Genomic DNA, 19425 nt, shown 5'->3' on the forward strand with positions numbered 1-19425 from the left:
CACCCGGGTGGTGAAGTAGTCCTACAGGTAAAGTAGTCCCATTCAGGCCTCAAGAGGGCCTGGATGAAGCAGCAAGGTCTGCATCAGGTAAGTGTGCACCCAAGCACTTAAACACATATCCTCTTCTATGAGCCTGGAGCCTAAGGCGCCAGGACTGGGGTCCGCTATGAGCCTGGCGCCTAAGGCGCCAGGACTGAGTCCAAAGGGCCCCGACTTGGGCCCGCTGAGACTTCCCTGGGGAAAATGATGTCTGCCTCTGGGGTTGCTGGGCCCGGCCTGGCTCCTTGGAGGTAGGCATCATGACAGATATATTGACTTCACTATGGCATAGTTTGAATCATGGTGCATCAATTTGTCACCTCTCATGTTCTTGCATGGCCATGTCCATGTTGTTGAGATGATGATTGTTTTTGAGAATGGGATAAACTTTGGTACACCATCTGGAATAAGTGGTGAGGAATCTTTATCTCTGGTTTTGGGTTTCAAAAGAGATACTGGGTTTGTCTGAATTTGTCCCTGTTGACTATGTTTTTCCATTGGGCTTAATCGCGATTGTCGACACTCTTGAGTGGAACCGTCACATGTTAGTCTAATTTGAAAAGTCTCGGTTTTCCCCCTTAATTTAAAAAGACTAAACCATATGTTGACTGCTTGCTCTCTCTTCCCAGAGACAAAGAATCACCTCTTTTATGACTGGGGTTGCTGTTGGTACTCTTCTTTTAAAAAGGAATTGCTCAGCATTTCAGTGTTGGACTTCCATTGTGTGCAGGACCAGTCTGATATGCAAATACTCTGAAATGGAAACATTGGCTAAAACATGATTGCATAACCTCCTGAGTCAGAACCTTCCGACAATACTGACTGTTTAAGCCTTATTTATCCCCAGTAGAGGGGATCCCTCAGGTTTGTCTGGTGTTTTAGGAGAATCTTTTGCTTTGGAAAATACTTGCCCTAACAGTAAATTGGGTTTGTTAGTCTTACTCTAAATTGCACTTGTGTTGTTGTCTTAAGAATTCCCGATGCTGCACATTGTGAACCCCAAGGATAGATTTTCTTGGTATGGACTTTCTGAAAAGCTTGCTATGTATGATACCACTGAAAATGATAAGGTATGGAACACCATATGAAAACAATTGATGTTCCGTGGGTTATACATTCCTCCCTGCCCTTACCCTCGATGGGATCATCGCAAATGTCATCAATGTATTGTTTCAAGAAAAAGGAAAAGAAAACACTGTGAATGAATCCAGTAGAGACATTCCAAGCATGATTTCGTTCCAGAAATGACCAAGAAGAGTTTGGCTAATCATGACACACATGTTGCTTCTATGTTGGTAGGTACAGACATATTTGTAGAGAAGGATATTGTGTTTTCGAATTAACTCTAGAAAGGAATACAGTATAGTACTGCAGTGAAGGATGTTGGCTTGCATTATACTTAAGTAGGACTTGACTGCATCTATTTCCTGATTTTGAAGTGAAGTATAGTGTGACATGAAATGCATGGTGATCGATATAATTTCAGTGTGGAAATGCAATTTCACAATTCTATTTAGGATGTCCGAAGTGTAAAATGAAGGGGTCTTTCAAACATGAGTCAATTAATTCAGAGACTTTCTCATTAAGTGATCCTATTCTTGAGAAGATCAGTTTTCAGGGTGGTGCTAGACATAGACTTGCATACAAAGAGTTGGGCACTTGAGATACTGGTATTCTCGTACTAAGTATTCATTGGGCTCTATAATCATGCAGAATTTTCAACAATGTGTTTTGTATTTCGGAAGTAGGGATGCAGGTATCTTGGCAAATTAATCTCAGTCTCTTAGATGTGTTAGTCATTCTTGGATATAGTTGCTTATTTTCATCATAAGCCTATAGATTTCTATGTTTATTTCTTGTAGTGGGATTTTCTGTTTATATATATTATTGCATATAGAATGTTCAATTTAAAGTGTCAGATTATCAATTTCCTAATGGTGGCTTCTGTGAAGTAGTTCTTCCAAAGCTGTACATTTATTTCTCTACTATTCTTAGGTAGACATCAATAGTATTGGTCACAGACAGGAATGGAGTGAACATGGATTTAGTTTTGCAACTGGTACCTGGGTTTTATTGCAAACATGTTCAGTGTTTTCTGTGTTGATGTTAACTTGGCATTGAAAGATTGAAAGATAGAAATAAAATGTCCTACTGGACTTCATCATGATGGGTAAACTGCATCATTCAGCTGATGCAATGAGAGCAATTTCTTTGTGAATTTCAGTTTGTGAACAAACATTTATAGGTTGTCACACTGCTATCATACTGCTGATAGAAGTGGGACACCAACAGAGTCATCACTCATGTAGTTAATGTTACACTTTGTGTATGTTTTGAAAGCTTATACATCGGCATCAGGTTGTTGCTTGTTCACAGGCACTACCCAGGGCATATTTGTTCATGTGGCGTTTCTGTGCCTTTTTTTCTTGCCCTTTAACCCAACCACATTAGATTAGGTCTACTTTGCACTGATGATCTTGGCAGTTGCTGAATCAGAACCTGCTGGCCTTTTCTAGAAAAAATAAATCTAAGGAGGATGTTCTCTAAATGTTACATTTCTATTGGAGTTATCTACATCAGAAGATGATACTTATTATAGTTGTGTTGACTTTGGATGATATGATGCCAACTTTGTACACATTTGCTTCTTTTATAAACTGTAGGTTCGTATTGGGTTGTTTTTAGCTTGTCATCAAATTTATTTAAATTTTTTACCACTTTTTCTCCAAAAATCAAGCAAGAGAGATTCAGACTTATCACTGCCTGTTGAATCCGCAACCTTTACGGGATCCTCTGATGTTCTTGAAATATTATTTGTCAATAACACAATGAAATCACTGTGAACAATTATAATTCACTGTTTTATAATTCACTGCTGTCTAATGCAATGGTAAAACATGTCTAAACAGGATCTAAAGTTAAATTTCAACCAGACTTTAATGTTTGCAGTTTAATATTTCCATTCATTGATTTGGATCTAGCACCTATGAATTAAACCAATGTGCTTGCTGCAACAATAAAACATGACTGACCCAGAGTTTCTCATAATGCCTATTCTAAGATACAATATCAGAAAGTCCCTCTTTCAGACGCCAAAATTGTGGCCGGAGTCTGTATAGCACTTTACAGGTAATCAGCCTTGCATTACACCAAACACACACATCTAGAGGTAGACCCATATTAATGATTCAACGTTGTAGAATAATGAGAACCCATGAACAGGAACAAATAAGAAATGATACATCTGATTCTGAGAGATTAATTATAGAACAATAAAACCAGCTGTAAAGACAGCTGGTCGTGGAAAAATATCTAATATCCGATTCAATTCACAATGTGATTTTATCTGAGTTATAATAAAAGTGAATTAATTTTTCAAACATACACAAATCTGCATATTAAGAACAATTAAGTGTAATCAATTAATACAGCTGAAGCAAAAATTACAAAATAGAACATTTGCAAAAACCAAATCCCTCCAACCTTGACACATGACACATGCACAGATATTTGCATCCATACCACATCACATATCACAAACACATATAATAAGCAACAATGTGCAAAAAGCGATGTTGAAGAAATAACCAAAGGCAGGTGACCTATAGTATGACTGATACACCTAATTATAGCCTAATACAGGTGCCTACATAGCTTGCTGACCTCTATATCCTAGAATGCAGTTACAACCATTGTGGCATTCAATGTTTAGCGTAGTTCAAATATCGGGATATTTCCTAAGGGATGGGTCATCATATGCCAACCCGAGTTTCGGTTGTCAGGGTATCTTGATTTTACTATCCAGTCTTCCTCAGGGCAAGTCCAAATCCATCACAAGGGGAAAATACATGCCTCCAGGATAAACATAAGGCATCCTTTTTAGTGGAGTCAGATTCTGAACTGCATGCCAAATACTCTCACAGTAAAATATGGCCAATGTTGCTACTCCACTTCCTGTGGTAACCAAAGAACTGAAGATAAAACCAACCATTAACTGGTGTAAAAGATGATGGAATATTCCCACAATTTGAACGAAAACAACAATGTGTGTCAAAAAATGTTATGTTGATAAATCAACATGCCTGAATGCTGACATAACTGTTAATTACGGCATGTTGAGAATCTCAAGCCGACATCTGAAAAATGCAATTGAAGGTATGGCTCGCTTTACAACAGCAGAGCACCCCACATAATGCATCCTGCATAGACGCGATAGCTTCATAATCCAAAGGGAATGTAACTGAAAGTCGCTGACTTACTTGTATAGGCATCAATGAAGACACTGGGCCTCATTACACGTTGTGCAGTAGGGAAATAATGTTACCGGTAAGGGAATACCGCTAACGGTAAATACCAGTGCTAATTACGACCCTGCTTACCGCTATTAGCGGCAGCGCTAAGTACGGTGCCACTAATAGCGAGCGCGCGACCCCCCATCCCGCAAATAGCGCCATTCCGCTAATAGCACACCATCACAAGCCATGTGGAGGTGCTAATAGCGGCATGGAAAAGCCCCCAAAACCCCTTACCGGCATGGTGCTAATACCGGCATCGCAAACCACCCGTTAAAAGAACTGAGCAGTGTTCCCACCGGCCACAGGTGGACACAATCAGCACAGGTGGAGGAAATGGAGACAGTGGCAGCGCAAAGGGAGCACACCACACCCATTTACACACCCCTTCCCACACCTAGATGGTTCCAATACTAGCAGCATTACATGGGCTGGAGGACATGAATGCAGTGCAGCACCAACAACAACAGGCAGCACAGTGAAGACGCAGGAGGAGGATGAGGAGGAGGAGGGCAAGACAGGCGCAGCAAGCACCACCAGGGCACCCACGCACACCACAGAGTCTGCCACCAATCCCCAAGATTCGAGCCAGTCCATTCAATGTAATCCCTGAGCAGATACACACCCTGTACCGCCTGGACCGGGATACCATCCCCCCCATTGTTGACATGAATCACAACGACATAGTGCGCCACATAGACATCCGTACTGCCATCCCCCCGCTACTGAAGGTGGTGACTGTGACCCACTTCCTGGCCACAGGCACCTACCAGCATATAGTGGGGCAGATGCATGGCAAATCACAACAAGTATTCTCACGCACGCTGAACCAGGTACTCGATGCCCTCCTGAAGCATGCACCTGCACACATATCCATGCCACGGACTGGCCAGAAGATTTGAAAACACAAAAGTTGGCTTCTATTCACTGGCAGGCATCCCGAGTTGCATTGGGGCCATCTACTGTACCCATGTTGAATTGGTTGTCCCACATCACAATGAAGTAGTCTACCGAAACAGGAAGCAATTCCACTCCATCAATGTCCAAATGGTATGTGACGCTAACAAGATAATCACACATTGTTGTGCCCGATTTCCCAGATCAACCCATGATTCCATGGTCCTGCGGAACTCAACCATACCACGCTACATGGAGTGACAAGCCGGACAACATTCGTGGCTACTTGGTGAGTAGCAGGGCAAGCACATGGCAGTGTGAATGGGGGGGGGGCAGATACATACTTCAACTGGGTGTAGGCTGTCGTCCATAGGAGAAATGGACATACAGATGTACGCCAATGTCCATCAGGGAAGGCTGCAATGTACTTGAGAAGAACCAACATGCAGGTATAAGCTCCACAACATTGAGAACAATCCAGGTCTATGAATATCACACATCCATCCACATCCACATTGCACATCATGCCACACCACTAAATACACAAATCAGCAACATGGCGTCAAGTTGGTAATACAGTATTAGCGCAGCACAACATTAATACATAAATCTGCCCTTGAATGCATGCAAAGGGATCCCCCCAGCCATAGCATTGAACCACACACCTATTGCACCATGGAATTGAAGCTACACAGCATGGCAACATCAATGTTGGAATGGCAGGACACTAGCAGTGTGGTACCAAATATGCCTGGGCTCAGGGACACCCAAGACATGGCCTCACCCAGGACTGCTGTCGAAGGCATGAATGGTGCATGTCCAATTGCAGGGTCTAGCACACCTTTGCACATTGCAGTCACACAGATCGTCTGCATGCATGCTGGTAGTCGTGGATTTCAATCTGAATGCAATGTATAATTGTGTGACATGTACATGCCGGTCCAGAGGTGAACAGTGACAGGTATCCATTCTTCCCCCCATACAGGCGATGCCGGCTATCCCCTGTACATGTGGCACCTTACCCCTGTACGAAACACACAGAACCGGCACAAAGAGGAATACAATTGTGCACATACCCGTACCCATGTCGTTATTGAGCAGACATTTGGCCTTTTGAAGACACAGGTTTAGGTGCATAAGCAGGTCGGGTGGCGCTCTCCTGTACGGCCATGAGAAGGTGGCCAAGATCACCATGGCATGTGTCATGCTGCACAATATGTGTATCAGACGGAATGTGCCACTGCCCCCTGACGTTCAAATGCAACCACCTGATGAGGATGATGATGGTGATGAGGACGGAGGTGACGGGGATGAAGGTCGTGCAAGAGGCGATGACCAGGAGGGACGTGATGTGAGACAGCATCTGATCAACCAGATATTCTGAGTTACATGGTTTCACCCTGTACGATGGATATGGGTAGTAATGCACTGGTGTCTGTGTTGAAGCGCACAATGGACCCTGACACCAATAAAGTACACATACACAATGAAGAAGTCCAAGCCTGTCTTTTGATTATTCACCAGTGTATAAAGGATTTTAAAGAAGTATATGTGCATGTCCCCAAACATCCCACCACCCTTCCACCCACCCCCCACAACAGTCCCATAACACCCTTCCCCCCTTCCCCCACAACAGTCCCATAACACCCTTCCTCCCTCCCCCCACAACAGTCTCATAACACCCTTCCCCCTCCCCCCACAACAGTCCCTTATCTGTCTTGCACAATGTTTTTGGGCAGCTGCAGACGTGGTGGGTTGACCCTGCAGTCCCTATTCCCCATTGCCACCACCAGCATGAGGCTGGCTTGACGTGCACCTGGTGGTGCGCGTGGAGCGGCGGAGGGGTCTTGTCTGCCTCGAACTGGCGGGTGAAGATGATGTGGCTGGCAGTCCCGGTGGTGGTGGTGCGAACTGTCGGTCCATTGCGTAGGCAATCCGTGTGAGGACCTGCCTGACTTGGCACATCTCCCCATACAGCCTGTTTGTGCAGGCTTCAATTGCCTCCCTTGATTGCCTGGCAGTCTCTATCATCTCCCCCCTGAGACGGGCAGCCTCTTCGACATGTTGCCCAACCAGCACAGTTATCTCCTATTGGTGCTGCCTGATGCTGGCCAGGTCATGGTCACTGTGGCATTCCCGTGGTGTGGCTGCTGCGCCTTCCTCAGCAAGCAGGACATCTGGTGAAGCCACCGGTAGGCTACTGAACCCTCCCATGTTGTCCTTGCCGAACTGGCCATTGACACTGGACCCAGGTGTCTGCGGTGGATTTGCCTCAGGGATTCCGGGGGGGGTTGGGGTATGCATGCCCATGGGCAAATCTATCGGCTCATCCACATCCGAGAGCGGCGCTGTGTCTGCCGCCTCTCCTGTGGAACTTGTTGCAGCAGACGGTGGGCCCTCTGTGGCTGGATTCTGTGGTGGGGGGTTCACTTCAGAAGGTGGGCCAGTTGTTGCTGGTGTGCACAGCGATATGGCAGCAGTGGTGCTCCGCTGATTTTTGGCACTCGGCATGTGAAATCTTCTCCCTTTGCCCCTTGATGATGTGGAGTGAGTCCCTTGTGTCCTGTGGACTTGCTTTTGTAGTGGCAGGGGGTGCCAGAGTTGCAGTGCCAGGTTCATCACTGTCTGTATCTGAGCCTGTCAGGGACAAAGAGGGGGGTGGCATTGGTGACAGTTCAATGTACTTCATGCTCAATACATTTTTGTAGCAGTTTTGAGCATTGGGACTTAATTGGTAGGGATGCAAGTCATGTGATTGTTGAGTGGATCATCCATGCATGGTTCTGTGTGGCAGTTGTCTCTGGTGATGCGTGCATGTTTGTGTTTTTGGGTTTGGCATTGACATGGCCAGGGTTGTATGCATGTATGGATGTTTGCGCATACATGAGATGAATCTGGGGTCACATTTGGGGGGGACTCAGCATTCACAGTGCATACTTTCATGCGTACACTCACCTCCATCAAATGTAGCTGCCACACCATGCTCCATGGTCCCGACTCCCTCAATCGATTTTACTCCAATCATGTTGGCGCAGGTCTCCTCTTTTAGGCGATTCAGATCCACCTGCAGTGGCTATGTTGTGGTTTGCAGACAGGATGCTTCTGACCCGGAGGCGGATATCATCCCACCGCTTTTGGCACTCCAGGGCAGTGCGGGTGGTGGTGCCCACTGCACTCACTTTCAGGGCAACCTCTGCACAGATTGAATTCTTGCGGATAAGCGTCTCCCGTCGCATGTCGCATGCAAATACCACGTTGGCAGAGGCGTTGCTAGGGGGGAGCTAAGGGGGCTATAGCCCCTGGTCTTTTGGTTGTAGCCCCAGATAGAATCTCAGGAGCTACAATCAAAAGGCTAGCTAGCCCCCAGTGCTGACAGTTCAGACACTGGCGTAGCCCCGGGTCTTTTCCAGACCTAGCAACACCCATGCTGACGTCGGCATTCGCTGCTAGGGTCTCTGTGAGCATTGTTAGCTCCTCGGTGGAAAATTTCTCCTTGCGCTGGTGGACGGTTGTTTTTTTGATAGCCTTCGGCAAGGCGAGGGTGTCCTTGTGGCTTTCCAATGGCGAAGTAATCAAAACAGGTCCAGGGGGCAGAGGATGGCAATGGATTGTGTTTTTAAAGATGGCCGCCGTGCTCTTTCCCGTTCCTGTGCGATGACGCTATTTCCGGTTCCGCTATTTAACGGTGACCGCTAATTGCGGTGACCGCTATTTGCGTGTAGAGTGCCTTTCGTCGATGCTGGTAAGGGACTTTTTGGGGTCTTTTGTGGCATGGCGGTAGGGTCATTACCGGCATGGAGCTATGCTCGTGTCCGTGTACTCGTAATGTTACGCTATAAGCGCCCTCTTGCCAAGGCGGACACGTTAATAGCACCATGCCGGTAAATGTCGCTTTTTACCGCACAACGTGTAATGAGGCCCACTGTGTCGACCGCACTTGAACAGGTTGGGGGCCAATTGAAGATTACATTCAGTGGCAGTGGCAGATTGTTTTATCTTTTTTTTGACAAGAGAAAATATCAGTGAAAAGAAAATTGTATAAATGTTTGTTGGCAGGAAATCACTTCCCATGGCTGTAAATTAATCAGCAATATATCCATCTATTTGTGGCTACTAGTACCATTTAGATCAGTCTCCCAGCAGCATTCCTGCATGACATGCAGACTTTTGGAATGGCTTGCCAAAGACTAGTATGCAGAAGAAAATTCCGTAAGTGGTTGGAGGCATGCACAAAATTACATTCAGTGATTTTAACTGACTGAACCACATTTTAGTGACACGATAGCAAACAATACATCTTATATTTCTTTGGTGGCAGGCGGTGATATTCTGTGACTGTTAGCGAGGTGAAACTATCTTCTTTTGAGCACTGGTACTAAGGAAGGTGAAAATCCCAGAGACCACTTCGGGTGACTTACAAACAAGTGACACTTCATTTCAGTGACTATTAGGGAAAAGAACACCCATGACTTGTTCAGTGGCAGGCAGCAGAGTAAAACCAATGACTGCAACTGCCTGTGTCACATTTCTGTGACAATATTGTGCGCCAGCAAATACAAAATCATTAGCATAGTTTGGTGGCAGGAGATTAAGGTCAATGTCAGTAAATGAGGGTTCCAACATTTGGTGATACGAGAGTATAATAGCAAATACAAAATCATTAGAATTGGTAGGTTGCATACAATTACACTCATTGGCTTTAACTGACTATCTTAATGTGACTTCTAGTTGTAGGGAGTAGAGTAAGCCTATAACTACTTTGAATGTCATACATATGTGAGCCAATTATATTCTGTAGCTAGAAGGGTGGAAGCAATCATAGCCAGACGTTGTATGTAGCCACTAAACCATCCCAGAGATACTAGACTTTTGATTGGTCAGCAAACTGAAGCATGGCTACCGAACACAAAAACAGCTTCATTCCAGTCATTGGCCGGCCTCCCAAATACAGGATTAAAATTGACGCCTAAGAGCTGTGTGTGGATGTTTATCTAGCAAAAGCACCTGCATCAAAGTCTTGAGAAATCCTACTTGATCTGCCATTAAGAGATCATGACAACACATAAGTGGTAATCATTATTTTTTTGTTCAAAAACGTAAATGCAGTCACCCCTCCTAGAAATATTATTTCTCAACTTTACATATTCTGTTTAGTGCTTTCATTGTCCAGGAGCTCTTCTGAATTGGTGATAATCCTATTTGACATTAGTAATGTCTACTCCGCAGATAAACTATGTTGTTGAAAAATGGGGCAAACCCGAACTATTCCTTTGCTATTCACATGTATTCTCTCAGATGCATCGAAGGGTTCAGCCTTGTAATTAGCATTTCATGGACCAGATGTTTAGGACACAATTAGAAATAAATAGCATGATCACCATCACATTTGCCTTAAATATAATCGTTGGGACGTTTTAATGTATGCCAGATTATTATAGATAGTGCAAACTGTGAAAATGAAGCAGCTCCAAAACATGTTTTCTCAGTTTTCGAAATGTTGCATTCTTAAGGGCCTAATTCATGGAACTTTCAGCGTGGTGCAAAGTGACTTTTCCCTGCCAACAAACACCCTGATTCACAGAGCGGTGCAAAGTGTATTTCTGCACAGCAAAGGGACTTTGCACTGCAAATGTACTATTTGCACCAAGCTAAATGGGCACAATAAAAAAGAGCACTAAGAAGCGCAGACTTGGTGCTTTTTTTGTGGCGTACTGCTTTTTTGTGTGAATGGGCCCATTTAGGGCAGTGCAAAGAGTACTTTTGCAGTGCAAAGTCACTTTGCTCAGCAAAAATACACTTTGCACCGCGTTGTGAATTAGGCCCTGTTCTACTTGTTTGTTGCCAGTGCACCAGCACCACACTAAAGGTTCCATGAATTAGGCCCTACGTGTGCAGTCTTCTCAGAATTTGAATGAGACCTGCTCTGTCATGTAGGACAAGACAACAGCTAATTTAACTGTAGATGTGTCAAGCAAAGCAAAGCACAATTTGTCAGTGTATCTACTTAGGCACTGCATACAAGCATTGCTTGCTGCTCCAGCATGCGCCAACAACCTGACAAAGATGTGCAGACTGCATATCGGTTGAAGCCCTGGGCAGTGACCATTTGGATGCAGGCCAGCAGTAAGGCCAGCTCAATCTAATCCTATGACACTCATGACTTAGATCATCATTAGGACAGGCGCTCCTGGGAGACACCACATCTATGTAGTCAGTAGTGCACAACCACGCGTTCAAGCCCCTGGAACAGAGATCTGTGTAACTTTAATGGATTACTTTAATGAATGAAATCCTGTTGTGGGGTTCCATATTCACAGGAAAAGTCACGCCACAAGTGGATTAAAGTTAAAAGTTCCTGGAGGTAGCTCAATATGCCTGTGGTGATGGGTTATCTGTGTTTCAGTTTTATACATGTGTTAGTTGGGAACTAAGGTGAAGTTATTATTTTTCTTTTGCTAATAGCTTGCAGGTGTATGTTACGAGTGTTACGTTCCTGTTCCCGGCCGATGCGTCGGCGGGAAACACGGTTGATGGTCTGGGGCTACTAGGCCGCGCTGTGCAGCTCCAGCAATAACGACACGGGCGCAGCTGCATTGCTGTCCTGCCGCCGAACTGCTCACGCGAAGGGGGGGCGGGTCTTTTATAAGGACGCCTTATGCCACCGCGTAGCGGGACATAAGGCGGATGTAACATTCCTCCCTTTTTCAATAAAACATTGAACAAACAAAGGGTTCCATCAACAAGTGATTCAGACAGTGAGGCAAGTTGCCTCTGGGGCTAGTCTTTTACCACTCATAGGGCCTCATTACGACCCTGGCGCTAATGGGTTAACGGCGCCGTAAAAGGCTGCGGCGCCGTTCACCCATTAGCGCCTGATTGCGAGGTCCCTTTGCGGGACCCAACCTTAATGGCTGGTCTACACCAGCCATTAAAGTAGGGACCCGCAAAGGGACCTTGGTGCTAAGTACGGTACCGCAATTTGTGGTACCGTACTTAGCGCCTTCCCCATTCCCATTGAGCCCTATGGGGCAAAAATGAGAATGGGAAGGGCCATGGAGGAAGGGGGAATTACCGCCCGGCCAACCTTGTAATGGGGTGGTGATTCCCCCTTTCTCCATGGCGGAGTCGGTAAGTTACCGGCATGGACCATGGTGCTATTAGCACCATGGTTTTCCGCTTGGGTCGTAATGAGGCCCATAGTCTTTGAGGGTCATCACGACCCAGGTGGTAAGTACACCAACTTTACCACCATGGTGTAAACTACGTTTACACCATGGTGGATGGTGGATTTACCGCCCCATTCCAAGGTGAGTGGGGCGGTAAATCCCCATTTCCCATATACCCTTCCCCATTCCCATTTTTGCCCCATAGGGCATAATGGGAGTGGGGAAGGCTCTAATTACGGCACCGTGAATTACGGTGCCGTAATTAGCACCAAGGCGGTTTAGCGCCATGGATTTTAACGCCTGCTAAAAGCAGCCGTTAAAATTGGAATCAGGCATTAAGGGTTAACTACGGCGTTAACCCTTAATGCCTGAGTTGTAATGAGGCCCTTTGAGTCTTTCCAGAGGTCTGGGCGCAGTTCTCAGAGCATACCACCCACCCCTGTGTGCTACCCCGGGACTCCCATTGGATTGCTCACCTTCATTGTCCTGCCCATCGACCTCTCGTTCGTTCGGCGGCTCTTGCCCCCTGCGTCCATGGTCACATCGTCTTCTTGACCATTGCGTTCCTCTTCAATTTGCAGGTCTTCCTCTTCCGCTGGTCGCGGCTCGCCGTCAGTCCACAGGTCTTTTAGTACTGTCTTAAACCAAGATGCATTCCTCGCATTTGGTCAAATGCATGCGTGGTCAGAATCAATGGGACTATGTTAAACTATCTATACCGTAGCAATTGTTTTGTATTCATCCAAAGTCTGAAAATAGCACAAAGTGATCTAGATATCCAACTAACAATGAAGCACCCAGGCAGGCTGGGCATGTTGGAAATCAAGCTAGGTTTGGAACACATGCATTAGAGAAGGAATGATTGGGCCTCATTACGACCCTTGCGTTAAGGGTTTAACGGCGCCGTAAAAGGTGCCGACGCCGTTAAACCCTTAACGCCTGATTACGAGGTCCCTTTGCGGGACCCGACCTTAATGGCTGGTTTTTCAAGCCGTTAAAGTAGGGACCCGCAAAGGGACTTTGGTGCTAATAACGGTACCGCAATTTGCGGTACCGTTATTAGTGCCTTCCCCATTCCCATTGAGCCCTATGGGGCAAAAATGGGAATGGGGAAGGGCCATGCTGGCATGGGGAATTACCGCCCCACCAACCTCGGAATGGGGTGGTAATTCCCCATTCCGCCATGGCGGACACCGGCATGGACCATGGTGCTAATAGCACCATGGTCCTCTGCCTGGGTCGTAATGAGGCCCATTGTGTTGTAGTGCTGTATGGGAACTAGGCTGTCTACATTATCTAGAAAACACACAAAACACAGGGAAGCACCTGTAGGCAAGATGTAAAGCAGGCCGCCACATTCGATAATGTATGTGCAGTTTGTTAGTTTTAGTGTGTTGCTTTTTTATATTTAATAATGTATTGGGGCAGTATTTATTGAGTACACACCTAGTTTTGTGGAGATATGGTACTGCGATGCACACACCAATAGCAGTCTACAGGACAATGGTGCCCCTTGAAGAGGAGGGGCATGCAAACTGTGCACGTTTAAGAGGAGGTTTTTGAACTACTTTCTGAATTACATGAGAGTGGGAATGTAGATTGTGAATGTTTGTTTCCTTGTGTTTGCCTTTTTTTCATTTTTAGCAGCTCTAATTTTGCCAAATGATGAAGCTGGACTTGAAGGCTATGCTTACTTTAATGGGAAACTAACGTAGTTCAATGAGTGTGAGCATTATGTACTCCAGCTGGTGGAAGCTTTTGATGAGGTCGGCTTTGGTGCGAAAAACACTTCACATTGGTGCACGGTGGAGGTCGGAAAGCCATTGAAAAGAGAATTCAGGCCATTGAGGTGAGAAGGTATGAGGTCTTGTACTATTGACCAGAAGTTGTAAGCTTGAATCCAATGCTTGATTTTCCAAGAAAGAGCAGGTTGGTACCAGCCTGTCAGTGTTTTTATTGCTATGAAAGGGGGGATGGCTCTCCACCCCATCTGCACAAGTGGTAAATAGCAGTGATGCCCCATTGCAACATGCCAGTGGTGTGGAAGCGTTTGATGGTGGCCTAAGTATCACGAGTCCTATTGCAAGAGTTTTCTGCTTACTTCTAACATTTCGTTATATATGATTATTATCACTCCTCCTGTTGCTTTCTCCAAAGAAGCATCACTACGGTTGAATACAAAATTGAAGTATAATTATAAAAATGTCTGAAAAATATATATCTTCTGATCTCTAATATAGATTATCACAATCAAAGGGGTAGGCATGCCCGTAACCCCTCATTCAATTGGCATAATTATGTGCAAATCAACAAATCAAACATAGGAATGAAGGTAAAGTTAGGCCCAAACACTGTACATTATTTCAATCTGGGTAATTTTTATATTTTTATGAGGGCACCTTCAACTGGCTTTGGCATATGAGAATAAAAAACAACTGGACAAGATAAATAATTCCCAAAAAATACAATAGTTGTATAAAATGTAGAGTACATAGAAAATGCAACAAGTGCATTGCCAGCATTGAGGAGAGATACAAAGAGGAATGTATAGAGTACAAAAGAAAAACGTAACCTCCTGCTCAATGAGGATAAAAGAAAGATTCCCAATTGATTCACAATCTAACACAATGGGTAGATGAAATCTAGTGGAACAACAGTTTTCACTGCATAGACGCCATCAAGCATTATTTCTTCTCTATGCTAAATTGTATCGTCAATTGCAGAAAAAAATGTCCACTAGGTGAGACAATCTACGATAAAGCTAGTTGTCTTCGAAAGACGGATGTCTTGAGGTCTTAAGGAGCGCCTTGCGCCAGACACACGCAGAGCTTGTGGGTGGCTTGCGCAGAGAGCCGGGAAGGGGGCGGAACACAGAAAATGGGGACGACCATGCGAAAAAGTGGGCATTACGAGGGATGGCATTCAGGCAGTCCCTCGCACTCCTACAATTGCGCCAAATGACACGTATTCATGGAATCACCCGCGCAGCCTCCCGGCATAGAAATGGCCATGTAAATCCCTCGATCTCTACGCCACCTGAAAGCAGGTGTAAAGGCACTTTTGCATAGGAATCGGAGCACAGAGGTGAGTTTGCATGTTGGATTTAGGGGCGCATGTACGCAACTGTGGTCTCAATCCAACATAGGGTTACGCATACGCAGTGTAGCAGGGTGCCGGAATGCTATACGTGGGTTTGTACGAAGACTTTCTGAGTTCAAACCTAGTTATGAGTTTTCATACAGATGTTGTTGAGGTGCCGGCATCAGTTACGGGTGACCCTGTGCAGCTTGACCGAGACGCAGGCCTGCATTTGGCAGACCCCATGCACTGTTTGAAAGGTACATGTATTGTTAGGGACATTTCTCACACCAGTGCTAAATTATCTCTACTTTAGAGCCCTCCAGATCTTTTGCTCTATTTTGGGGCTTTGAATTTTTAATTTTCAATGGGCCTCATTACACGGTAGGCGGTAGGGGATTACCGGCACCGGTAAGGGCACCGGTGCTGGTAATCCCCTACCGCCCTACTACGAGGTCCCTCAGCGGGTCCCGTCCTTAACGTGTGGTCAGACCACACGTTAAGGAAGGGACCCGCTGAGGGACTTCAGAGAAAATAACGGCACCGCTAATAGCGGTACCATTATTTTCTCTTTCCCCATTCCCTTTCAGCCCTATGGGGCTCGAATGGGAATGGGGAATGGCAATTGGCATGGGAACTTACCGGGTCCTCAAGGGTCTGAATGACCCGGTAAGTCCCCATACCGCCTACCCGGACCCAGAAGGCGGTAGGGGGTAGCCATGGTGCTAATTGCGCTGTGGTTACCTCCTACCGTGTAATGAGGCCCAATGTGTTTTACTTTTATGCTCATGGACTATGGAGTCTCACCCACTCCATAGGCATCATCATTTTACTGTGTGTCACCCAGCACCTTTAGTGCAGTGACACAGGGTTGTCTTTTCAGACTTCCCACTTTAAACTCCATTTTCTGGGACTGACTACTGTCTCCCAGAACATGTAAAGTTACCATTGACTTAACTAATCTTTTTAAATGTACAGACCCAGTACATCCTATCTTCTAATAGAGTACTGGAGGGGTTAATAGTTATCCCCTTTTATCTGATTCTCATGGAACATTATTTTGTTCCCCTTTCGCTAAGATTTGGCTGGTGGCAGTGGTATCTACCATTTTTATTCTACCGCGGACTATGAAAATAGCGTTGGTACCATTAGAGGCTATGGTGGTAGCCTCAAATGAAACCCGGTAATCCACCTTTATTCTAACCTGGTTCCGGTCGAGTTGTTTTGCCATATCTTTTAGTAAAGGTAGTGTTTTACTCTGCGCGCCAAACAAGGTTTGGTTCCTTTGTTCGCCGTCCTTTGGCGGGTTTCTGCACAGAAGCCCTCCTTAGGCGCCTGAGTGTCTGAGTGGGCAGGATGTGAGGGAGGGGTTTGATGCCCCCTGCACAGGATCTCCTTGGCGACCCAAGTCGCACTCTTGTTTGATTGGCTGGCTGGCTGTCCTGCAAGGACAGCCACCCTGCTGTGTGATTGACAGCCAGGCTGTGTGATTGGGGGATTTGGTGCATAAAACGCCAGTCTCTGGGACTGGAAGGCAGAGTTGCCACTGGAACGAGAGAACCAACGAGGAGCTGAAGAAAGATGACTGCTGCAACTACTGGACACCCGGTGAAGCCCTGCTGCAGGTCCAAATTGCCTGAAACTCTGACAACAGAGGAAATCTGCAAGGAATCTTCTTCCCTTGAGCTTGGTGGGAACAACCAGCTTGCCAAACGCCAGACACCAGTCCTCATCCTGGTCGAATTTGCTGTGCATCGCTGCAGTAGATCGGATAGCCAGTGGGAAGAGAACCAGTTTGGGTTTTAAGGAGCGCACCTTTTATTTGACGTTTTGCTCCACTTCTGGCTTCTTCCCTGGGCAGTGCAGGTCCCTCCAACCGTCCTCCTTCTTGTCACCACGACTGAAGCTTCAGGAACCGCGAGCCTGCAGGAACTGCCAGGAACAACTGCCTCATCTACAGCATTCTTCTTCTTTTAAGGTACTGTGCAAATCTGGTCGTTCTCTCCGTCCGACCGCAGTGAAAGTGCTTGAAATCTTTCGCCTCTCGGAAGGCTTGTCCTTCTCTTCTCCTTTAAATAACCTTTCCTCCGACCAACTTTGTTTTGAAATCTTGACAAAGACTTAACCACAAACAACTGATCCTCTGCAAAGACTGTGAACCATTAACATTGGCCCAGGTCTATTGACTTGAATCCTAGTTGTAGTAGCCTTGTCTAGATTGCCCTGCCTATAACTTGTTGGTGTTGTTGATTTTGAATAACCTTGTCTTTTCTCCCTTTTAAATTGTTGGAGTGCCATTTTGCTCACACTTAATTTTGAGCTTAACTTGCCCAGAATTGATTGGGTGTTATTGTAGTATATTAAGACTGTGATTTTCTGCTGGTTTATAATAGTGAACTGTTTTTAAGTGATGGTGTAAATAAATGTATATTCTTTTACTCAGAAACCATGAATCAGTTTTGTTTGAACCATAGTAATTGCTGTCCTTTATATAACTTCTTGTACTGCTCACTTTACTCTTGAGATAAATCTGGCTGCTCAGCCATCACTACCACTTTACTGTGTAGTACAGGATTTTACCAAAGGTGAAAATGTACTTACACTTGTAGTCTTAATTGTGTGTGGTGTTCCCAAAGGGTACTGCATATGATTCTGCCTAACATGTATTCACACCCGGGGGAGCATGCAAAGGTAGCCGGTGTGGCAGTTTATGCTTTGCATGGGGACATGTCAGGGGCGTTCCTGGTGCAACTTGCGAGTACGGTAACTTTGCACGGTGAATTCCATGAATACACAGGGCGCACAATTTTTATTCAGCGCGCAGGTGCACACAGTGTTGTTCCCAGTGTGTGGCAATTGTGGGAGAAATACAGACTTTCCATGAATCAGGCCCTAAGTATTTTTAAAAGTAGGTAAATTTTGCACAATATTATGAAATATATGAATGCAATATGAACAATGTACTTTAGCAGAAACCTAAATTACTAAGTAGAGGTGCTCATGAGTCCTTAAACTTTGAGATCAGGGTCATATACAAGCACCTGCTTACCGCTGGAATTTGTCAATTCCATAAGCAAATTAAGGGTGCCTTTTCCCTATCAGGCCTTTATTGATCCAACAATGTTCGTTTTTTAATATGACCACGCAAGAGACTATTTACTGAGTGAAAAATGTGTGAGATTCTGTGGCTGGAGAAATTGAGGACTATGGGTGGGACATAATCATGTTTTTCATCCACTGCATCGTTCCTCCATTTTGTGTTCCCCGAAGACCACGTATTTATAGCCCCCTAAACATATGTGGGTCTAATTTCTTATATCCTGTGTAATGGCATAGACCTTCTTTCATGGTTGAGTATTGTCCGCTGTGGTTGGGTTGCAGCAGTCAAATGTTTATGTTGTTACCTCACGGTTGGGGTTATTCAGCTATTTTAAATGCAGAATGTCAACCCCTGTGTATTAGTGAAGGCAACTCTAACAGCATGTTCTGTAAATGTCTCTGGCTCTTGATGCTCTCAGGCTCCTAGTTATAGCAACAGAGGAGAAATGGACAACCTTTGAGGCTGTTTTATGTTGCAGACATTCCATTTCACTGGAGGTATGGCTATGACATGACTACAGTGGCAAATGTCATATCACAAGTGGAACCCTAGTTTCCAGAACAGGTGAAGAGGCAACTTCATCAGGATGGGGTACCATGTGCATGGCTCAAAAGGTAGGCCTGTAGTGCCTGGCCACTGCAGGACTCACACTCTGTTAAAGGAGGTTTGTCTCTATCATCATCGGTTGCTCCTCCAGGAAATTGCATTGCAATTGTGTTAGTGAAACTTAAAGGGCACAGGTTAACAGTATGGATCCCAAACATTGGCAAGTGGGTAACGCCCTTTCAAACTATACTCCTGGGGACAAGACATTCTAATTGTGTTTGTACTGTTACGCTGTGGGGAAAACATG

Source organism: Ambystoma mexicanum, chromosome 5p, assembly GCF_040938575.1.
Source record: "Ambystoma mexicanum isolate Mex_15411 chromosome 5p, UKY_AmexF1_1, whole genome shotgun sequence".
Classification (NCBI taxonomy): Eukaryota; Metazoa; Chordata; class Amphibia; order Caudata; family Ambystomatidae; genus Ambystoma; species Ambystoma mexicanum.